General features: G+C 43.0%; 1 protein-coding gene across 1 annotated transcript in view; it reads left to right on the plus strand.

The window, feature by feature from the left end:
• LOC139378982 (receptor-type tyrosine-protein phosphatase delta-like) overlaps nucleotides 1-25454 on the plus strand; it is a 579926-nt gene that overhangs the window by 239137 nt on the left and 315335 nt on the right. Inside the window, exon 6 of the mRNA XM_071121647.1 lies at nucleotides 527-571. The gene's annotated coding sequence lies outside the window, so the exon portion shown is untranslated. The remainder of the gene's footprint in view (nucleotides 1-526; nucleotides 572-25454) is intronic.

The following is a 25454-nucleotide window of genomic DNA, read 5'->3' on the forward strand; positions in this document are numbered from 1 at the left end:
AGGCTTGTATGGGCACTGCAGCATCTGCTAATGCATTTAGCAGGAAATAGCCTGAAAAAATCTGCTCGGCACAGTAAATAGTATATTTTCTGAATATCTCACAATTGTAATTGAAGGAGAATGTAATTACATGTGATTTCATCATAGGCCCCAAAGCTGATCAATATTTCTGCTAAGTAGTATTACCTGCCAAGCGGGAGTTTGACACCGAAATGATGCCAATGATAAGACATTGTTTTGTTGTTACATAATGGTTAATTCCATAAACAAATCAACATTGAAATATGATGATATGATTTATTAATAATAGTATTTCTGTGACAGGATGTTATGTTTCCTGAGTCATAGATGTTTAGGGCGTTGGGCCGGTAAATGAAGGGTTTCTGGTTTGAATCCCTGAGCTGACTAGGTTAAAATGATGTCGATGTACCCTTGAGCAAGGCGCTTATCCCTAGTTGCTCTGTATAAGAGTGTCTGCTAAATTACAAAAATGTTAATATTTTCTCTCTCTCTTATGTCATTCCAGTTCTCTTTCCTGAGACAACAACCACAGGATGAGGCTTGAGAGGAGGTAAGAGTTTGAGATGGATGTGGTGGTGTGTTGAAATGTGATTGTCAATTTGGAGCCATTCTGTCCATACAGTGAGTCCCAGAGCTGCCTGAGTAGGTTAACAAGCCTGACACTGGTAGCCCACACCATCATTTTGTTAAGGTGTGGACAATAGATTAGCCACAATGGGTATAACAATACAATAAATTAATTATGATTTCAGTTAGCCTTTGGATTGGGATTAATTCCATTTGAAAATCAGTCATTTCAGATCATTTACACCTAAATCAATAGTCTCTCTCTGAATTGAAAAGAAACATATAAAATAGTCCTCACTGAAATAATTTCCAATCAATCTCTTACATTGAAACGGAATCAATCTCAAATCAGATGTCTCAGCTCGGATCATTGTTCTGCCATCTCTCCCTTGGTTAGTGAAGAGAAAAGTCTGTATCTGCCAAGCCAAGCCTTTTAGAGAGACAGAGAGTGAGAGGGAGACTGACTGGCTCTGATGAGGCCAGACTGGCCGTGCCTTGTGCTGTGTGCCAGGCTTCAGAAGCCTGATTGATAGAGCGTGATGAGACTGTCACAGAGGAGAGAGACTAGGAGAGATAGACTGGATAGGGATGTGGCTGGTGAGGAGGATGTATCTGGAATATCAGAAGAATGAAGTAGTGGAATGAAGTGGCTGGCTGGATTGCGTTCCGGACTTCTGAAGAATTAGGTGGGCAGCATTATGAGACTGCACAAGTTTGAGACGAGTTGAATTAACATTTGAATTAACATTTGTTTACATATTGTTTGGATAATTCCACAACTCTGATAATGGTCTACGTTGCTATTCAAAACATTAAACCACTAAGACTTTGTCTAACAGATTTACATCTAAAATAGTTGATTGCCTTAACATCTGCTTTGGACATAATTTACAGTCATTTAGCAGACGCTCTTATCCAGAGTGACTTATATTAGTGAGTGTATACATTCTCATTCTGGTCCTCTGTGGGAATTGGACCCACAATCCTGACGTTGAAAGTGCCTTGCTCTATCAACTGAGCTACATGGGACAGAGGATTGTAAATACATGGTACATTTGCAAGGCAAATAGTGTAGCGCTAAATCTCTGTACTGGGAGTTTCCAAGCTTTGATGCACCTGTACTGACCTAACCTTCTGGATGATAGTGGGGTGAACAGGCAGTGGCTTGGGTGGTTGTTGTAATTTTTGGCCTTCCTGTGACATCGGACGTTGTAGGGCAGGTCCTGGAGGGCAGGTAGTTTTCCCCAGATGATGCATTGGGCAGACCGCACCACCCTCTGGAGAGCCCTGCAGACCACTGCGGTCCAGTCGATGTGGATAGGGCGGTGCCCCCTCTGCTGTTTCCTGAAGTCCACGATCAGATCCTTTGTGTTGTTGACGTTGGGTGACGTTCCTGGCACCACACACCCAGTGTCCTCACCTCCTCCCTGTAAGCTGTATCGTCATTGTTGGTAATCAGGTCTAATACTGTTGTGTCGTCTGCAAACTTGATGATTGATTTGGAGGCGTGCGTGGCCACGCAGTCATGGGTGAACAGGGAGTACAGGAGGGGGCTGAGCATGCGTCGTTGTGGGGCCCCTGTATTGAGGCTCAGCGAAGTGGAGGTGTTGTTTCCTGCCTTCACCACCTGGGGGCGGCCCGTTAGGTAGTCCAGGACCCAGTTGCACAGGGCGGGGTTCAGACCCAGGGCCTCAAGCTTAATGATGAGTTTGGAGGGCACTATGGTGTTGAATGCTGAGCTATAGTCAATGAACAGCATAGGTATTCCTCTTGTCCAGGTGGTATAGGGCAGTGTGTAGTGTGATGGCGATTGCATCGTCTGTGGATATGTTGGGGCAGTAAGCAAATTGTGGGTCTAGGGCAGGGGTGTCAAAGTCAAATGGACGGAGGGCCAAATAAAAAAATCAGCTACAAGACGAGGGCCGGACTGTTCGAATGTTCATTGAAAATTTTTTAAATGACGCATATAGTCTAGTGAACCTAATTGAACCTACTGAAAACCTAACAAATATATTACAATATGATCAGATAAATAAAGCAATATTTTCTTATGGCTCTGTCAGTAATCTTTAATTTTCAACAGACACAAAAGACAAATTTCCTTTATATAAATATCCCCATAACATGAACATTAAATGAAAGAAACCGGTATTCAAGGCACCATCAGTAGACTATATTTTCTATTTTAGCAAAAGTGGGCTAAATTTACTTCAAAGAAAAAACAATAATAGCAATTTTCTATCATCCACTCAACTGAAATATTTTTAAAATATAATTGGATTGAAATACAAAAAAATAAAGTGCAAAAATCTATTAATCAAAAACAACACTTTGTTTAAGGAGAAGTAACATGCAGTGAAAACAAATATTACATTTTAACTTTTAAACTTGAACTGAGTAAAAACTCTAAATATGTGATTGCACAGTAATGTTCACTTGTTTGAGGTTGAGGGTGATACTTGGTGGTGTCCCATCTTTTCCACAAGTTCATCAATGTTCGGGGTAAGGCTCTGAGCTGAAGAAATCCTCAGAATTGAGTGGAGGTGTTCAGCAGTAAGTCGACTTCTGTGTGATGTTTTGTTCAGGTTCATCAAAGAAAACAGTTGTTCACACAGGTATGTGCTGCCAAACATAGACAACGTTTGAGCAGCCTGGATGCGCAGCTGGGGCATTGTGCCGGGGAGGAAACGGGCGAACTCCGCAGCACCCACTGCCGCATATTTTGCCCTCAGTGCATCATTGCATTGGAGGTCAATCAACTCCATTTGGAGGTTTGGTGGTGAGCTTTCCACGTCAACAGCAAATGGGTTACCGAGCAGTTCCAACCTGCTTTTTTGTGCTTCAAAGTCAGCAAATCGGCGTCGAAAGTCAGCGGCAAGCATACCTATTTTATCAGCCAACTGTGTGCTCGGGAACGCACTGGTAGAGAGCTTCTCTTTCATGGTCTGGCAGCTGGGAAAGTGGCTCAAATTTTCTATCCGCATCTGCGTCTCCCACAGAGTCAGTTTGGTTTTAAATGCCTTCACTGTACTGTACATATCAGAGATGACACGATCCCGACCCTGCAGCTGCAAGTTTATTGCATTCAGATGACTCGTAATGTCACACAGAAAAGCCATTTCACACAGAAACATTTCGTCTCGGAGTTGTGTTGTGTCTTTCCCTTTGCTGTCCAAGAACAGACAAATCTCCTCACGAAGCTCGAAACATCTTTGAAGCACCTTTCCCTGGCTTAGCCATCGCACCTCTGTGTGATAAGGCAAATCACCATGCTCCGTTTCTAACTCCGTCAGAAATGCCTTGAACTGGCGGTGATTCAAACCTTTGGCTCTGATAAAGTTAACTGTGCGCGTGATGATGCTCATTACATGCTCCATTTTCAAGGCTTTACCGCACAACGCTTCCTGGTGTATGATACAATGATAAGCTGTCAGCTCACCTGTCGCGTTTTCCTCTTGCATCTTTTCCCGTATCTTCGCCACCAGTCCGCTCCTGTGTCCACACATCGCAGGTGCTCCGTCGGTTGTCAAACCCACGAGTTTTTCCCAAGGCAGCTCCATCTCATTTACACATCTTGACACCTCTTCATACAAATCATGCCCCGTAGTTGTGCCATGCATAGGACGTAAAGCCAAAAACTCCTCTGTCACGCTTAGGTTGGAGTCCACTCCGCGGATGAAAATTGACAACTGGGCAATGTCAGAAATGTCGGTGCTCTCATCCACAGCCAAGGAATATGCAATAAAATCTTTTCCCTTTTTCACAAGCTGCTCTTTTAGATTGATGGACAACTGGTCTACTCTCTCGGCAATGGTGTTTCTGCTCAGACTCACATTTAAAAAGAGTTGCCTTTTTTCTGGGCAAACTTCGTCACAAACTTTAATCATGCAGTTTTTGATGAAATCCCCCTCCGTAAATGGCCGGGCTGATTTAGCGATCTCTTCTGCCAAAATAAAACTGGCCTTGACAGCAGCCTGGCCTTGTGATTTGGCTTTTTTGAACAGAGCCTGTCGAGATTTGAGGCCTTGTTTTAATTCCTCTGCCTTTTGTAGCCTTTGTTCCATGTCCATATTCTTGTTTTTGTCCGCGTGTTTCGTTTCATAATGTCGTCTCAGATTATACTCTTTCAGTACCGCCACACTTTCTCCACACAGAAGACACACAGGTTTTCCAGCTACCTTCGTGAACATATACTCCGACTCCCACCTTGTTTGAAACCCCCGGTTCTCAGTATCCACCTTCCGTTTTGCCATTTTTGATGGGTATCTGAAAGTTAATTTTACTGTGATGCTGACGACTGCTGTGCCAATAAATATTGAAATGAAGCAGCCTACTGCTCGGTGCGTCACCTTTGCATTGTGGGAAATGTAGTATTGGTGCGTGTAAAAGATCTGCGGGCTGCCGGCTTGCTGCGGGCCGGTTCTAATAATAAATCAAGATCATCCCAGGGGCCGTAAAAAACCTTCTTGCGGGCCGGATGTGGCCCGCGGGCCTTGACTCTGACATATGTGGTCTAGGGTGTCAGGTAAGGTAGAGGTGATATGATCTCAAAGTACTTCATGACGACAGAAGTGAGTGTTACGGGGCAATAGTCATTTGGTTCAGTTGGCCTCTCACATATTTGTAGGGAAACCAAGAGAGGGAAAGGGGGTTACCTAGTCAGTTGTACAACTTAATGCATTCAAATGAAACGTGTCTTCCGCATTTAACCCAACCCCTCTGAATCAGAGAGGTGAGGAGGCTTGCCTTAATCGACATCCACGTCCTCGTTGCCGGCGGAACAATGGGTTAATTGCCTTGCTCAGGCATTTTTACCTTGTCAGCTCGGGGAATCGATCCAGCAACCTTACTGGCCCAACGCTCCTACCCACCAGGCTCACTGCTGCTAGCTGAGAGGCAGAGGGCGAGCGAGAAATAGAATGAGAGAGAGTAGCAAAGGAAATTGAGTGTGCACGTGAGTGACTGAGGTAGAGTGAGAAGAAGAGAGCGAACGTGAAAGAGAAAGCGAGAGAGAGCAAGTGAGAAGGGAATGGAGAGAGAGGTTGGAGATCCAGTAGCACTAGCGAGTCGAGGTCTTATCTCCCGCCCACCAAGCCCTGGCGCCGGGTTCCACTCCCTCCTGGCGGGGCTCCCCTTTAGCCTCGCTAAGCAAGGCGCCCAGGTGAAATGAGCAATTCCCATTCAGAAGCGGAGGCACCTCGGAGACTTGCCCCGCGAAATGGCTGCTCACTTTGGCAGATCAATGCACTCTCTTCCATGTGCACTGCCTCAGAGTGATAGCCAGCACACAAAAAAAGGAAGGGGGGAAAGAAACGGGGGAGAGAGTGTGGGAAAGAGCGAGAGAAACGTTATCAGAGAATTTAATGATATTTGCCAAGGTCTCACTGACTGAGCGCTGTTGAAGGGAGATGGGGCGCTTTGCATAAACTCAAAGGCTGTGCGATATTGCTGTGCGCTGTGAAAGTGGCGGCGCCAGCCCCGCCGGATATGAGAATATTCCAACAGGCTGCTCTGAAATTTCTTCCCATGTGAATGATATTAATGATAATCACTTTGAATTATAGGGGTGTAACGAATAAAATCCCAGAATGACTCAACATTGCAAAGACTCGTCTGTCTGACCTTTACACTACATAGAATATGTACTTTATAATACCAAACATTGCTGATAGATAGAATCAAGTGACAATGTACTCATAGTACACAGACTAAGTATTATGCCTGGTGTTGTCCTACCTCTGTTAATGGATGTGCTTCCATCAATGCAGCAGTAATTCATACCAAAATTGCAGCTGTTTCGAACAAACCACAACTCCTTACTTTAGCATGATCAACTGTTTCAGTTTCCTGTAGTGATAGTAATATGTCAGTGGCCATTCTTATGTCATTGGCCAACCTATTTCAATTCCACATTTTTTTTATAGATTTGACAAGAACAGTATTGAAAATCATATACAATGGGGTGATGGGTTTTCCGCAAACACCAAAAACAGATATGCATTGAACATAGCAGTACTCTCAAACCGCCAACAAAGAACAATATGTAACCCTAGAAGAACCTTGAAAAACAATTAGAATTAGCACTTATGGCATGCTTCATAAACTGTACTGTAAAAAGCCTAATAGAATAGCTGATGGTTCTTTGCATCATATTGCTCTTGTTCCCATTAGCCTTACACAGAACCCAAGCCGGCTGCGCGCGTGCGCCATCGTGCATACATTTGTTTTGTCCCCCCACACCAAACGCGATCACAACACAAGGGTTAAAATATCAAAACAAACTCTGAACCAATTACATTCATTTGGTACCATAGGAAGTAGGTACTAAACCCTATGTCCTATAGGTACGAACTCCTACTCCCTATAGGTACTAACCCTACTCCCTAAAGGTACTAACCCTACTCCCTATAGGTACTAACCCTACTCCCTATAGGTACTAACCCCTAATCCCTATAGGTACTAACCCATACTCTCTATAGGAACTAACCCTTACTCTATATAGGTAGTAACCCTTACTCCCTATAGGTACTAACCCTACTCTCTATAGGTACTACCACCTACTCCCTATATGTACTAACCCCTACTCCCTATAGGTACTAACCCTACTCCCTATATGTACTAACCCTACTCCCTATAGGTACTAACCTCTACTCCCTATATGTTCTAACCCCTACTCCCTATAGGTACTAACCCCTACTCCCTATAGGTACTAACCCTTACTCCCTATAGGTACTAACCTCTACTCCCTATATGTACTAACCCCTACTCCCTATAGGTACTAACCCCTACTCCCTATAGGTACTAACCTCTATTCCCAAAATGTACTAACCCCTACTCTCTATAGGTACTAACCCCCAACTCCCTATAGGTACTAACCCCTACTCCCTATAGGTACTAACCTCTACTCCCAAAATGTACTAACCCCTACTCTCTAAAGGTATTAACCTCTACTCCCAAAATGTACTAACCCCTACTCCCTATAGGTACTAACCCTACTCCCTATAGGTACTAACCCTACTCCCTATAGGTACTAACCTCTACTCCCTATATGTACTAAATCCTACTCCCTATAGGTACTAACCCCTACTCCCTATATGTACTAACCCCTACTCTCTATAGGTACTAACCCCTACTCCCTATAGGTACTAACCCCTACTCCCTATATGTACTAACCCATACTCCCTATATGTACTAACCCTACTCCCTATAGGTCCTAACCCCTACTCCCTATAGGTACTAACCCCTACTCCCTATAGGTACTAACCCTACTCCCTACAGGTACTAACCCCTACTCCCTATAGGTACTAACCCTACTCCATATAGGTACTAACCCCTACGCCCTATAGGTACTAACCCCTACTCCCTATATGTACGAACCCTACTCTCTATAGGGACTAACCCCTACGACCTACAGGAACTAACCCCTACTCTCTATAGGTACTAACCCCTACTCCCTATAGGTACTGACCCGTACTCACTATCGGCATGTGTACAAATTGGATTGGAAAATGTTACACCTTTCCAGTCCATTCAGATGTGCAGTAGGTGACGAGATGTGACCCATTGTACATAATGACACAGGTCCTACTCAACTGACATCGCCCCAACTAACATTATACGCACAAATTCTGAGAAACAGCTAATTCTCTGTATCCCTATTTTTTTTTATAGCTTTGCTGCGTCATTTCCACAGGTTCAGAAACCACTCGGCGTCAAGCAGCCCATGTTGAATACAGTAACATCCTAAGCAGACATGCCGGAGATGAATCGCTGTTGATTACAGAGAGATTAGAGAAAGGAGGCCTGCTCCGAGCATAGTGCACAGACGTGTCGGCACAGAAATTCAAGTTTTGTGTGCAATCTTGGCAGAAGCAGGTGCGAGGGGTTGAATCCACCCCACCATCAGCTGTCATAGCCATAATATACTGCATTTATTGGGAATATAATGTGCCGCCACATCTCGGGGAGGAAATGTCAAAACACCTATATTGCAGAGCTATTCAGAGGCAACTTTGTCAGCGTTTCCCGCCAAACAGGGGAAGAAAATATGGTGAGAACAACAAGTAGCTCTCACTATTAATGTCAAAGAGAGAAAGGCGAAGAGATTGAAGGCAGGGGAATAGGATTCTAAGAGGAAGGCAAGGAGAGATTTAAACATCGAAAGGGTGACAGAGATAGACAGTGGATAAACAGCGAGAGGTGGAAAGTGAAGGGGGAGAAAATAGAGATGTATAGAGAAGAAGAGACTGACAGACAAACGAGCAGAGAAGCCGACAGAAACAGAGTGACATTGAGAGAATATGCGAGAGAAGAGATATTTAGTTGAAGAAAGGGCAACGAGAGAGTAAGTAAGAGAGATCTAATCTTCAGGCTTGTTAACCTTTACGTCAACGACTGTAAAGAAGTTATGACTTTCAAATGGGAAATTAGCACAATACTGAACAGCCTGAGACAGCAACTTGCATGTAAATAAAGAGAATGTCTTGAAATATTTGCTAGCGTCAGGATTTTTCGAAGCACGCCTTGAGCACCACTTGACCCTGAGCATCCCCCAAGTGTTTGTGTGTGTGTTTGCATTAGTGTGTGTGTGTGTGTGTGTGTGTGTGTGTGTGTGTGTGTGTGTGTGTGTGTGTGTGTGTGTGTGCGTCTGGATGTGAGCACTGTTTTGCCCAAGACAGAAATAAAGGGGAAAACATTTACAGGATGCACAATATAATAATTTGCAAGGGACACAACAAATGATTGATTCACCACAGTGGTGTGTCCACATTGTTATTCATAGCTCAACATCCTATTGACAGTATAACCTCATAAGGATCCACACTGACATATTTACACTGTACAACACTATAAGCTTAATGTCCGAAGACGGTTCTCCAGTAACCCATCATTCATCTGTAACTCAAACAGGGTAGATAAAGTTACTAATTTAGCCAATGTCACCCAGTAACACATCATTTGACTGTAACAAACAGGGTAGATATAATTATTTGTATCTACGTATATACACAGACTAACAGGGGGCGGTGTTTTGAAGCCACTGCATCTCCATTGTTAAAAAATATATATTTTGGAATGCATAGAAATGCATTTATTAATGTCTAAATTAGTTTTTGCCACGTTTATTCTATTTTAAACACCTTAATGCATACTTTTACATTTTCTTATGTGAACTACACAGCTAATTGTTTTGAAAGTTCTCTTACAGTCCCCACTACAACAAAAAACACTTAAATACATGTCATTTTTTCCCATGAAACATTTAATTGAAATACTGTAGAATTCCATTCATTCCTATGGAGGACTGCTTCTCCTCGGGAGTGCCAGTCTGGCCGACTGGTGGCTTCAACGTCTGTCACTGGCCAATACATAGCATCAGCGATCGAAGGTTAATATACACTGAGTGTACAAACATTAGGAACACCTGCTCTTTCCATGACATAGGCTGACCAGGTTAATCCATGTGAAAGCTATGATCCCTTCAATCAGTGTAGATGAAAGGGTGGAGACAAGATAAAGAAGGATTGTGTATGTGTGCCATTCCGAGGATGAATGGGCAAGACAAAATATGTATGTGCCTTTGAACAGGCGCACCGGTTTGAGTGTGTCAAGAAATGCTGCATTTTTCATGCTCAACAGTTTCCCGTGTGGATCAAGAATGGTCCACCACCAAAAGTACATCCAGCCAATTTGACGCAACTGTGTAAAGCATTGTCAACATCGTCCCTGTGCAACGCTTTCAACCCCTTGTAGAGTCCACGTCCACGTGAGGCTGTTCTGAGGGCATAAGGAGGTGCAGCTCAATATTAGGAAGGTGTTCATATTGTTTTGAACACTCAGTGTACATTGTTGGGTAAATCGTTATTAAGCCAATGCCGCCCAGTAACCCATCATTACACTATACCTAAAACAGGGTAGATCGAGTTAAGACAATTTTGCCCAGACATAAGTGGTTGGTCGGGAAAGGAATTTGACCAGCAGCTGGGTGATGGGGTTGTGATTTGGTCAAACCGCACCCCTTGTCATACTAATTAGGGCAGATCTACTGTTACGGCCAACACATTCCATAGGTACTCATACATGCAGCAACTTCAATGGCTACTCTACGCTGATTTTCCTCCATGTGAAAGCCAATAGTCTTGTTTGCAGTAGAGATTGCTGGTATGTTTGCTATGGCATTCATGCGTGATTTGGGTTCTTTGTATGTTCAAATATTAGAGACATTTGTTGAAAAGTCATGTGTTGTACCTTTATTACATATTGGTGTCACATGAATAAGCTAGTAAAGAGGGATTTGTTGGTTATATCAAGTTGGTGATACATCGTTTTAATATTCATTCTACAAAGTCTCGACAGCAGTAGAATCAATATGTAGATGATGGCAGGATCACATGATAGCAGGTAATCATTAGTCCATAATTTGCCCGAGCAAAGGAGCAATTGATTGGCTTTTCAATTTCACTCTCACTTCTCAGTGTCGACAACCTTCCCCCTAATCATAATTCAAAAACGCCAAGGATCATTAATCGGTGGACACACTCTCCACTCTCCCTTTCACATGCCAAAACAGGTCCCATCAATCAAAACAGATCGCCTGATACCTTCACACTTTGCGTGTACCTCTTTCAATTTCCCTTTCAAGGTGTGGTTCCTTTTTCCCGAGATTGGGTAATTGGACGACACATTTTGAACATGTCCATAAGGGAACTCGATAGGTTTTTGAAGGAATGCAGATGTGAACAGATCTTTGTCCATCATGGAGAATGCTGTAACAGAAAGCATGGCATTTCATGCCTATGATGGCAAAAGCCAATAGTCAACAACATTCTCACTGTAACGCTCAATGAGTGAATGGGTGTGGAGTCAGGCGCAGAGAGCAAAGGATGCGGGAAAAAACACGCTTTAATGTCCAAAATCAAAAGAACAAAATAGTATTACTCAACACAGGCGTAACTATTACTACAAATAGTACCCTTAGGTAAAATACCAGGGCAGCGAGAAAACCCAACAAAACACTAACACCTCTCACAAATACAGAAGAACAAGCCCGCACAAACAGAAGCGGGCTAAACAAACTTAAATAACACCACCCTAACAACCAAACAATGAACAGGTGAAAACAATTAGACAAAACCAAACGAACACGGAACAAAGGATTGGTGGCAGCTAATAGACCGGCGACGACGACCGCCGAGCGCCACCCGACCAAGAAGGGGAGCGACCTTCGGTAATATTCGTGACACTCACTTTGATGTATCCTCTCTCACTCTAGAGTTGCCATTTTTCCAACCAGCAAACACTGCACAGTCTGCAATCTATACATTTCCATTTCATGCTGGACATTTTCATGTTGATTCCAACAAAAGAACAATAACAGCATGCTTGATTATTCTGAACTCCTACCTGCACAATCTAAAATAAACTGTTTGACATAGAAACATGTAATTTACAGATGGCGACTGTGTGTTCTCTCAAATCCTTGATTTGTCGCCCTTGGCTTTTTGCACGGCTTAGCCAAAGGGGCAATGCATCCATGTCACCAAATCTGTGTTGAATTAGAATATCTCACAAAAGTCCTGCTAGATAAATGCCACTCTCTCATGTCATTTCTACCATTCAGTTGGCACATTCACTCCCGTCCCCTGTATGATTATAACAACTGACTGTGGGTCCTAACTGGCTCTGACTCTATCTCTCTCTCTCAACATCTCCCACATTATTAAAATGCTAATCGCGCCTACAATCAAGCAGCCCAAAACCACATAGTCAGAATACACAATAGATGTTTTCATGTTTCCCACTGTCGCAGGACTTGTTTACATCGGCGTCAGTCAAGATGCTCCGCAGGTACATTAACTTGCTTTGTCGCAGACAATAGCTGCCATGATTGCCCCGGAGCTTGTCGCTCGCCAAATCTTAGTTGTACACGGGGAGGCAATTATTAATGAAGGTGATGAATAGAATATTTGAATATCTGAACGAGTTAAAAAGGGATAGAGGACGAGGCGCGCCATAATTTATACGGCACAGAGAAGAAGTGCCGACAAGCTTGAACGACTTCAAATGTTTTCAATGGGAAATGAGATGCAGGAGTATGACTTTCTCACAAGCTCCTCATACCATTACTTGTAGCTCCGCAGTGTGTGCTAATACCGAGCTAGCATTAGCTTCTGGAACACACAACCGTCCCTGAAAGACTAGGCGTAAAGTAAAAGAGTAAGTAAGCTGTGACATGTAACGACGACAAGATCTGCCGTCTCTGATCTGCACTTCTTACTTTGACGTTCTCATTTGTTTCCACACCTGTGTCATTCACAGCTTTATGTCTTTAGCTAATTTCATGGTCTAGGGGTTTGGATGGATGGCTCAGGTGTGACATATACACTCCTGGAAGAAAGGAGGGAGGGAGGGAGGGAGGGAGGGAGGGAGGGAGGGAGGGAGGGAGGGAGGGAGGGAGGGAGGGAGGGAGGGAGGGAGGGAGGGAGGGCGACTGAGAGATGACTAGGGGGAGTGAAGTAAATGCAGGCGGGGAGTTAAGCAAATGGATGACATGCTTACACAAATGGCAGATTTGAAATACTGTTAGCTTTGAGAATGACTTAAACTGCCACCAAATCATCCCCTAAACCTTGAACACAGACTGTGGGTATTGAGGGTATAATGTTACGTAATTGTTTCAGTCAATTTACACCGTAACCCATGTAATGTACAGTCATTGTCATGTAGATGTGTGTGTAATGGATTATTCCTAGTCATATCATATCCGTAGACACATCTCGGTGGGTTTTGGGGACTTCATAATGCCATGTTAGAGACTTGTTTCAGTTAATCTATTTAAATACACCTGAAATGTATGTCCCCCTAGTTCATCCATATCCAACCATCATACAAACCACTAAAATTTGACCCAGCAACCTTTTCCAAGAAACCTTTTAAAACGCAAATCTCTATTACATAGCAAGACCTTTTTCAAATAGTAGTATATCTATTCATGCTGTAAATAGAAGTCCTACCATCAAAATACCATTCAAAACAGCAAATGGGTGCATTTGATCTGTCACGCCAATGGTTGTCTAAATACTGTACATGTAATTACTATTGATGCGCCTAGAAATCCTGTAATAGCCTTGCGTGACCTCACACCCAGTTCAAAGAACTTTCACATGTCAATACAATTGCTGTCCTTGTTCTGAAGCAGAATCAACAATAGCCTTTCAGCTTTTCAGAGTATCTGCCGGGCTAACAGCTTATTTATAAAAACAGGGGAGAAAAGAGCATTTACTCTGGAGGAAAATCAATTCTTGGAGATCCACACGTCGGGGTTACCAATAAAAGGATAAAAGCCAGTATATATTTCACTCACAACAAAGAGGAAAATTAGTTTGGGCTTTAAATATATTTTTTGGACCAATCAAGATTTCATTTTGCTCAAAGATGTCGAGTGACTCTGCTAGTGTGACTAGAGCAGAGATGACAATACTTTAAAAGATGTCCTTGTAGCGACACAGCCACTGTTTTTCATTTCCACATTGTGCGGCCTCTTTCCCATCAAAGCATCACATTGGAATCCATTCTACAGACAACATTTGAAGTAATTGATTGTACACACCATCATAATTTGAGCTGCAATACTGTCGGAGGACAACAAAAGGCTATGTTTACTTTCAAAACTAGCAGCATTAGCATGGCCCGTGAGTTGCCTAATGTCCGTGCTGTGGGCAAGTGTCGATCAAATAGCAGAGTGTTATTTCGCCAGACTTTCTTGTCGGCAGAGTTAATTGAGATGCTCTCAAAAGGAGACAAAAGTGTTTTCGGTGTTTTTCAAGCGGGATATAAACAAACCCATTCCAGATAAGGCTAAATGCCATTAAGACCGCATTAGAGGAATCGTTCAGCGTCTTTGGAGTATTTATTTCTGCCCAAATGTAGTTTCTTACTCGACCTGGAGGAGAAAAGCTGAATAGGAAATAAAGTATCAAGGTTTCTGACAAAACAGGGAACGTATCACCTCCACGTAAAATAAATGGGTGTACTACAGCAAAAATGCATGGCCTACCAACAACTCATTCTAATATTGACAATAACCACGCATTCATCCACAGTTTATATGCAAGTAAAGTCATATAGTATTGAAAAAAATCCACGGCAGCTGTGATGGAAACATGAAGTTTCAGTATTATTTAATAACTGCTGACAGATCATTTGTTTGTCCGACATGGTGCGATCTTTTTGTGTCTGTAAAATTAACTATGCGAGATACGGCCTTAATGAGCAAATATTGATATATAATAAGTCAACTTGGAGTCACGCGATGATATGGTGTGTGGTCCTCCATGAATCAAGAAACATGCATTTTATTAGGCTACAGATAAGTTATGATGAGCTTCACAGGGTGGTGAAAGTGCACGGTGATCTTGATGCTCCTTTCCTATAAATATCAAGGGTTTTATTCTGGTGACATGGTGATCGATGCTTGACTGCCATTTGATAAATGAAAATATTCTCGTTCTTATCCATACTAATCTCATCATGTAGACTAGACAACCTGCACAGCCTGCCCACACTGTATCTGCAAGCTGTTGGCTAGAGCGAATGTGTCTAGACCAGAGTAGGCACATTTGCTATTAAAGACAACATTTTCTTTATGCGGATTTTAGAATATTTATACGAAAATCTGTTGCCAATTGGATGGAAACCTAGCTACCGACAATATTTTTTTGTTCCACACTAGTATTGTGTATACCGGAGTTGGGGTCAATTTGATTTAAATTACAGTCAATTCAGGAAGTACACTTAAATTCCAATTCCACTTCTCTGCAATGCATTTCATTGACGAAAATGTGGAATTGGAATGCGTTTTTCTTTCTGAATTGACTGTAATTTAAATGAATTGACCCTAATCCTGGTATGTATATCACTCATTTCGGTTGACACACTTAAATGGATATTTCAGGATTTTGTCAATAAAGTCCCTTGTCTACTTCCCCAAGAAAATGGTATCGAAGAGTTCTTCTGACTCTGGGGAAGTAGATAAAGGGCTTCATTGACAAAATCCTGAACAATCCCTTTAATTCTGTGATTTCACTACATCCATATGTAGTTAGACACTCTAGACATGGCAGAAGTGAGTCACAGTTCACACTTAGCTCATTTCAATTACTGTAATATCTCCATTGTGCCCCATTGTTATCATCCCCACTGAAATGTACTGTGTGAGATATTGGGATTTAAATTAATATGCTAATTACCATTTGGATTCAGCAGCCCACAATGGTATACTCAAATAAGTCCATGTAATTATCAAGATTAGAATGTCGCAAATGTTTGAAGACACCTGCACATATTACGGAATGAAAGAAATGCCCATAGACGTATAATTGCGATTGATGATGAGCTGTAAGTTATCGTCGCTATAGCTACATATAACTCCTCCATATACACCACTGTAAAGTATTTCCCACTTGTGACGACTCACACACACACACGTCTTACATCACTGTATTAGCTGACAATCCTCATTCAACCGCCAGACACGAGTGTGTTCCAGATAGATCCCCCATATGTCAGAACCACAGTCTCTATTTCCCATAGTCCTCAGTGACTGGCAGGCTTCGGCGTACCATGAAAGCTGGGTTTGTGATGCCCAAAATTACCTCATCGCAAAAACCCAGCAGACTCGGTTGGCATAGTCACGGCAGCCTTTTAAATAGGGTTAGTGTGGGTTTGACTGACAGACTTAGCTAGTCCATTCCCTCAAGGAAAAAACAGTGGAAAGGATTTCAGGTTTCAGGGCAGTGACATACTCAAAAAAATATATAATATTGTATATGTGTACTCAATCTAGTGTGGAGGGGAACTAGTCAGGGAATAGGGTGTCTGTGAGATGCAGCTACTGTAGTTTGTTAGCACAGGGTTTGACAGTTTAAACTCCTACTGTTCATACTGCTCATACTCTAATGCTAATTCCAGAATGATATGCTAAACATACAGTAATCCCTTTAATATTTTGTGGGATACAGCTGCCTATGATGACAGAATTGAGTAACCCAAAACACTTGTAATCACATAATCTGTGTTATCTAACAGGAGTCTCAGAGGCAACTACGAAAAATAAAATAAGAATTTCTTTACAAAATGCTATATATCCATTTTCAGAAATTAACTTTTTTAAAGATATTTAAGATATAAGATGTTGGTGTGTTTTTTCACTATCTAATCATGGCATGGGGTTGTTAAAGGATAGACATGTATTTGTTTTAAATCTATCACTTGATGGTTTCATTTAAGATAGACAAATAATTATGTTTCTTTGCAAAACGCTGAGAAATACAGTGGGGCAAAAAAGTATTTAGTCAGCCACCAATTGTGCAAGTTCTCCCACTTAAAAAGATGAGAAAGGCCTGTAATTGTCATCATAGGTACACTTCAACTATGACAGACAAGATGAGAAAAATATATATATTTATTTAAAATGTATTAGCAAATTATGGTGGAAAATAAGTATTTGGTCAATAACAAAAGTTTATCTCAATACTTTGTTATATACCCTTTGTTGGCAATGACAGAGGTCAAACGTTTTCTGTAAGTCTTCACAAGGTTTTCACACATTGTTGCTGGTATTTTGGCCCATTCCTCCATGCAGATCTCCTCTAGAGCAGTGATGTTTTGGGGCTGTTGCTGGGCAACACGGACTTTCAACTCCCTCCAAAGATTTTCTATGGGGTTGAGATCTGGAGACTGGCCACTCCAGGACCTCGAAATGCTTCTTACGAAACCACTCCTTTGTTGCCCGGGCGGTGTGTTTGGGATCCTTGTCATGCTGAAAGACCCAGCCACGTTTCATCTTCAATGCCCTTGCTGATGGAAGGAGATATTCACTCAAAATCTCACGATACATGGCCCCATTCAATCTTTCCTTTACACGGATCAGTCGTCCTGGTCCCTTTGCAGAAAAACAGCCCTAAAGCATGATGTTTCCACCCCCATGTTTCACAGTAGGTATGGTGTTCTTTGGATGCAATTCAGCATTCTTTGTCCTCCAAACACGACGAGTTGAGTTTTTACCAAAAAGTTATATTTTGGTTTCATCTGACCATATGACATTCTCCCAATCTTCTTCTGGATCATCCAATTGCTCTCTAGCAGACAGGCCTGGACATGTACTGGCTTAAGCAGGGGGACACGTCTGGCACTGCAGGATTTGAGTCCCTGGCGGCGTAGTGTGTTACTGATGGTAGGCTTTGTTACTTTGGTCCCAGCTCTGTGCAGGTCATTCACTAGGTCCCCCCGTGTGGTTCTGGAATTTTTGCTCACTGTTCTTGTGATCATTTTGACCCCACGGGGTGAGATCTTGCTTGGAGCCCCAGATCGAGGGAGATTATCAGTGGTCTTGTATGTCTTCCATTTCCTAATAACTGCTCCCACAGTTGATTTCTTCAAACCAAGCTGCTTACCTATTGCAGATTCAGTCTTCCCAGCCTGGCGCAGGTCTACAATTTTGTTTCTGGTGTCCTTTGACAGCTCTTTGGCCTTGGCCATAGTGGAGTTTGGAGTGTGACTGTTTGAGGTTGTGGACAGGTGTCTTTTATACTGATAACAAGTTCAAACAGGTGCCATTAATACAGGTAACGAGTGGAGGACAGAGGAGCCTCTTAAAGAAGAAGTTACAGGTCTGTGAGAGCCAGAAATCTTGCTTGTTTGTAGGTGACCAAATACTTATTTTCCACCATAATTTGCAAATAAATAAATTAAAAATCCTACAATGTGATTTTCTGAATTGTTTTTCTTCTCATTTTGTCTGTCATAGTTGAAGTGTACCTATGATGAAAATTACAGGCCTCTCTCATCTTTTTAAGTGGGAGAACTTGCACAATTGGTGACTGACTAAATACTTTTTTGCCCCACTGTAAGTAGTACTGCTCGGTTTTACACAGTCAAATGTAACAAATAAGTAACTTTTTTATAAAAAACTGTATAAATTATACATTTGTGACATCAATATAAAAATGCTTTTTTAAAAATTCAATACAGTAATATGAAATCTGAATGTAAAACTTTTAAATTTGACATTTAGCAGATGCTCTTATTCAGAACTACTTAAAGTCAGTGCATTCATCTTCAGATATCAAGGTGAGACAACCACATATCACAGTCAAATGTGCAGGATACAAACAATCCATTCCAACTAAACAATGGATACAGTGCCTTCTGAAAGTATTCATACCACTTGCCTTATTCCACATTTTGTTGTTACAACCTGAATTCAAAATTTATTAAATATAAAACATGTTCTAACCCATTTACACGTAACCCATAATGACAAAGTGAAAACATGTCTTACATTTTTTTTGCAAATTTAATGAAAATGAAATACAGAAAAATATTATTTACATAAGTATTCACACTCCTGAGCCAATATATGTTAGAAACACCTTTGGCAGTGATTACAACTGTGAGTCATCGTGGGTAAGTGTCTAAGAGCTTTGCACACTTAGATTGTACAATATTTGCAATATTAGAAAATTCTTCAAGGTATGTCAATTTGGTTGTTGATCATTGCTAGACAGCCATTTTCAAGTCTTGCCATACATTTATTTTCAAGCCAGTTTAAGTCAAAACTGTAACTAGAACACTCAAGAACATTCAGCGCTGTCTTTGTTAAGCAACTCCAGTGTATATTTGGCCTTGTGTTTTAGGTTATTGTAACTGCTGAAAGGTGAATTTGTCTCTTATTGTCTGTTGGAAAGCAGAATGAACCAGGTTTTCCTCTAGGATTTGGCCTGTGTTTAGGTCTATTCTTTTTTATCCCAAAAGTTATTTAGTCCTTGCTGATGACAAGTATACCCAGAACATGATGCAGCCAACAACCATACTTGAAAATATAAATAGGGGTACTCAGTGATGTATTGTGTTAGATTTGCCCCAAACATAACGCTTTGTATTCAGGACACAAAGTTAATTTCTTTGCCACATTTTTTTACTTTAGTGCCTTGTTGTACACAAGATGTATGTTTTGAAATATTTGTATTTTGTACAGGCATTATTCTTCTCACTCTGTAATTTAGGTTAGTATTGTGGAATAACTACAATGTTGTTGTTCAATGTTCCCTCCAAAAACCTCACCACTGAGCAAATTTCAGGTCTCTTTGTTGCCTCTTTGATTAATGCCCTCCTTTCCTGGTCTGTGAGTTTTGGTGGACTGCCCTCTTTTGGCAGGTGTAACGGCTTTCTTCGGTTGAAAGAGGAGGGGACCAAAATGCAGCGTGGTGGTTACTCATGTTCTTTAATGAAGAAGAACAAACAAACAAATACAAAACAACAAACGTAACGCGAAAACCTATACAGCCTATCTTGTGACAACAAACACAGAGACAGGAACAATCACCCACGAAACACTCAAAGAATATGGCTGACTAAATATGGCTCCCAATCAGAGACAACGACAATCACCTGCCTCTGATTGAGAACCAATTCAGACAGCCATAGACTAAGCTAGATAACCCTACTAAGCCACAAACCCAATACCTAACAAAACCCCAGGACAAAACACACCACATACAAAAACCCATGCCACACCCTGGCCTGACCAAATAAATGAAGATAAACACAAAATACCTCGACCAGGGCGTGACAGAACCCCCCCCCCCCCTAAGGTGCGGACTCCCGGACGCACATCAAAACAATAGGGAGGGTCCGGGTGGGCGTCTGTCCATGGTGGCGGCTCCGGCGCGGGACGTGGACCCCACTCTATCAATGTCTTAGTCCCTCCTCCTCGCGTCCCTGGATAGTCCACCCTCGCCGCCGACCATGGCCTAGTAGTCCTCACCCAGAACCCCACTGGACTGAGGGGCAGCTCGGGACTGAGGGACAGCTCGGGACTGAGGTAGCTCGGGACTGAGGGGTAGCTCGCGACTGAGGGGTAGCTCGGGACTGAGAAGAAGCTAAGCACTGAGAGGAAGCTCAGCACTGAAAGGAAGCTCAGCACTGAGAAGAAGCTCAGGCAGGTAGTTTGATCCAGCAGATCCTGGCTGGCTGGTGGTTCTGGTAGATCCTGGCTGACTGGCGGATCTGGAAGAGTCTGGCTGACTGGCAGATCTGGAAGAGTCTGGCTGACTGGCAGTTCTGGCTGCTCCATGCTGACTGGCAACTCTGGCTGCTCCATGCTGACTGGCTAATCCATGCTGACTGGCTGCTCCATGCTGACTGGCAGCTCTGGCTGCTCCATGCTGACTGGCGACTCTGGCTGCTCCATGCTGACTGGCGGCTCTGGCTGCTCCATGCTGACTGGCGGCTCTGGCTGCTCCATACAGACTGGCAGCTCTGGCGGCTCCTTGCAGACTGGCAGCTTTGGCGGCTTCCTGCAGACTGGCAGCTTCGGCGGAATCCTGCAGACTGGCGGCTCCTTGCAGACTGGCAGCTCCTTGCAGACTGGCAGCTCAATGCAGACTGGCAGCTCAATGCAGACTGGCAGCTCAATGCAGACTGGCAGCTCTGGCTGCTCCATGCTGACTGGTGGCTCTGGCTGCTCCATGCTGACTGGCGGCCCTGGCTGCTCCATGCTGACTGGCGGCCCTGGCTGCTTCATGCTGACTGGCGGCTCTGGCTGCTCCATACAGACTGGCAGCTCTGGCGGCTCCTTGCAGACTGGCAGCTCTGGCGGCTCCTTGCAGACTGGCAGCTTCGGCGGAATCCTGCAGACTGGCGGCTCCTTGCAGACTGGCAGCTCCTTGCAGACTGGCAGCTCCTTGCAGACTGGCAGCTCAATGCAGACTGGCAGCTCAATGCAGACTGGCAGCTCAATGCAGACTGGCAGCTCAATGCAGACTGGCAGCTCAATGCAGACTGGCAGCTCAATGCAGACTGGCAGCTCTATGCAGACTGGCAGTTCTGAACAGGCGGGAGACTCCGGCAGCGCTGTAGAGGCGGAAGGCTCTGGCAGCGCTAAACAGGCGGGAGACTCCGGCAGCGCTGAAGAGGAGGAAGGCTCTGGCAGCGCTGGACAGGCGAGACGCACTGTAGGCCTGATGCGTGTTGCTGGCACTGGTGGTACTGGGCCGAGGACACGCACAGGAAGCCTGGTGCGGGGAGCTGCTACCGGAGGGCTGGGGTGTGTAGGTGGTACTGGATAGACCGGACCGTGCAGGCGCACTGGAGCTCTTGAGCACCGAGCCTGCCCAACCTTACCCGGTTAAATGGTCCCGGTCGCCCTGTCAGTGCAGCGAGGTGGAATAGCCCGCACTGGGCTATGCAGGCGAACCGGAGACACCGTGCGCAAGGCTGGTGCCATGTAAGCCAGCCCAAGGAGACGCACTGGGGACCAGATGCGTAGAGCCGACTTCATGCCACTTGGCTCGACGCTCACTCTAGCCCGGCCGATACGCGGAGCTGGAATGTACCGCACCGGGCTATGCACCCGCACTGGAGACACCGTGCGCACCACAGCATAACACGGTGCCTGCCCGGTCTCTCTAGCCCCCCGGTAAGCACAGGGAGTTTGCCCAGGTCTCCTACCTGGCGTAGCCATACTCCCTGTTAGCCCCCCCCCCCAATACATTTTTGGGGCTGACTCCCGGGCTTCCTTGCGCGCCGCCGTGCTTGCTTCGCCAACTCCATTCTACGATAACCTTCCTCGCACTGCTCCAGCGAATCCCAGGCGGGCTCCGGCACTCTCCCTGGGTCGGCCGCCCACCTGTCTATCTCCTCCCAAGTAGTATAGTCCATACTCCTGCTGTTCATAACGTCCTCCCATGTCCATTCCTCCTTTCGCTGCTGTTGCCCATTACCACGCTGCTTGGTCCTGGTGTGGTGGGTGAGGTGGGTCTTCGGTTGAAAGAGGAGGGGACCAAAATGCAGCGTGGTGGTTACTCATGTTCTTTAATGAAGAAGAACAAACGAACAAATACATAACAACAAACGTAACGCGAAAACCTATACAGCCTATCTTGTGAAAACAAACACAGAGACAGGAACAATCACCCACGAAACACTCAAAGAATATGGCTGACTAAATATGGCTCCCAATCGGAGACAACGATAATCACCTGCCTCTGATTGAGAACCAATTCAGACAGCCATAGACTAAGCTAGATAACCCTACTAAGCCACAAACCCAATACCTAACAAAACCCCAGGACAAAACACACCACATACAAAAACCCATGCCACACCCTGGCCTGACCAAATAAATGAAGATAAACACAAAATACCTCGACCAGGGCGTGACAGCAGGTTTGTTGTGGTGCCATATTCTTTCAATTTTTTTGTAATGTATTTAATGGTGATCCGTGGATGTTCAATGTTATGGATATTTTTATATAACCCAACTCTGATCTGTACTTCACAACTTTGTTTGGAGAGCTCCTTGGTCTTCATGCTGCCGCTTGCTTGGTGGTGCCCCTTGCTTAGTGGTGTTGCAGACTCTGGGGCCTTTCAGAACAGGTGTATATATACTGAGATCATGTGACACTAAGATCGCACACAGGTGGACTTTATTTAAATAATTATTTGACATCTGAAGGTAATTGGTTGCACCAGATCTTATTTAGGGGCTTCATAGCAAAGGGGGTGAATACATATGCACGGACCACTTTTCATTTATTTCTTTTTTTTATTTTTTTATTTCATTTCACGTCACCAATTTGGACTATTTTGTGTATGTCCATTACATGAAATCAGAATAAAAATCTATTTAAATTACAGGTTGTAGTGCAACAAAATAGCAAAAAGACCAAGGGGGATGAATACTTACGTAAATAAGTAATTTCTGTTTTTTAATTTCAATGAATTTGCAAAAAAACTAAAAACATTTCACTTTTTCATTATGGGGTATTGCGTGTAGATTGCTGAGGATTTCAAAAATAATATATATTTTAGAATGAAGCTGTAATGAAACAATGTGGAAAAAGTCAAGGGGTCTGAATACTTTCTGAAGGCACTGTGTGTGTGTGTGTGTGTGTGTGTGTGTGTGTGTGTGTGTGTGTGTGTGTGTGTGTGTGTATGTATGTATGTATGTATGTATGTATGTATGTATGTATGTGTATATATATATATATATATACACTCCGGACTCCGACATTGCTGGTCCTAATATTTAAATATTTTTTAATTCCAGGAGTTTAATACTTATTAACTCAAAACATTTCAGTTTTTAATATGTTATTAATTAGTAAAAAATTCTAAAAGCATAATTCCACTATTACATTATGGGGTAGTGTGTGTTGGCCAGTGACCCAAAATGTAAATTTAATCAATTTTGAATTCAGGCTGTTACACAACACAATGTGGAAAAAGTCAAGGGGTATGAAGGCTTTCTGAAGGCATTTTCCAAAGAAAAACGTTTTAATACACACCTAAAATCTATGAATGCAAAATCATAGAAGCAATCATTTCTGGTGAAAAAAAATGTGGATATAGCATTTTGGAAATAAACTTCAATTTTAGCTCTGTGTAGTAGTCACTTGGCTCGCTAATACACAGAGCACAGTGTGATAGTAATTACTGTTAGTAAACAATGCACTTTGCAGAGATTATTGCATGCACTCCGCGTCCTCAATTTGTTTGTGATTAAGTGGTGAAGCTTGGACAGCTGTTGAAGATGAGTTCATTGGCGTGTTTAATTAATTGCACTTGAGATAATTATTCAATCATTACTTTGATGAATTTCTGCTACCCGGATTATGTGTCAAACGTCTGGATTGATATCAATAGTTTGGGAAGCAGGTCCGAACGCACAGGTCCAATATGTTCAGTGGGTATTTTTTTCCTAGAAATGCTTTGATTACTTTCTGTAGTAACATATTGTCTTCTGTTGTCTTCGACATTCGGAAAATGTACCTTCATGATTCCAAAAAGAATGTTTTGACATGTTTCTGCTAAACACTAACTGTGGAACACTGCTTAATAGTGAATCTGCTCATGTATTTTTCGTGCTTTCAAACATGCATGTTTAGGATTTATTCCCAACCCTATCTCAGTCTCAGTGCTGCTCTGTCACTTTTTATTCCAACGTTGTGATTTGATTCTGTCCTCATTTTGGTTGAAACATGCTTATCCTCTGCCCCATAGAAACACTGGGTTGTGGTGACGACATCCAGCTGAAGGAAAGCCTCGGGTTCTGGACCATTTTTCTGTCATGCCACTTTGCACGGCTACCTCTTGATAATACCCCCCAAAATCGAATTAATTGTGCAGGGGGATGGGAGATGGGGAAGTATCTAAAAGAACCTTGAGCAACACATGAAGCTCTCTCTTTCCCCTGTTGCATGTGAAAACAGTGACAATAGTGAAAACAGTGACATGAAACAAGACCCCAAAATCACAGGCTTTGTTTTGAAGTTGTGTGCCAGTAGGCTCTTCTAAGAAAAATGCATCGAGACAGAATCAACCATGATGAAATTCTTTCCTCAAAGACAGTCTGCTTTTAAATTACCATGACATTAAACCACTATGTTTATCAGTAACTTGACAAAGTGGCTGAGCAGCGCATTACATGTATGTCATGTCTGTCATTGTCGTGTAAACCTATACTTAAAACAATCAAACAGCGTCTTGATTTAGGCCTAGATACAGCGTGTTTAGAAAGTATTCCTAACCCTTGACTTATTCCACTTTTTTTTGTGTTACAACCCGAATTCGAAATGGATTAAATTGATGTTTTTCTCTCACCGATCTACACACAATACCCCATAATGACAAAGTGAAAACATGTTGTTAGAAATGTTTGATAATTTATTGAAAATGAAATACAGAAATATCTCATTTACATAAGCATTCACACCCTAGTCAATACACGTTAGAATCACCTTTGCAGCGACTACAGATGTGAGTCTTTCTGGGTAAGTCTCTAAGAGCTGTGCACACCTGGATTG

The sequence above is a fragment of the Oncorhynchus clarkii genome, chromosome 21 (assembly GCF_045791955.1).
Source record: "Oncorhynchus clarkii lewisi isolate Uvic-CL-2024 chromosome 21, UVic_Ocla_1.0, whole genome shotgun sequence".
NCBI lineage: Eukaryota > Metazoa > Chordata > Actinopteri > Salmoniformes > Salmonidae > Oncorhynchus > Oncorhynchus clarkii.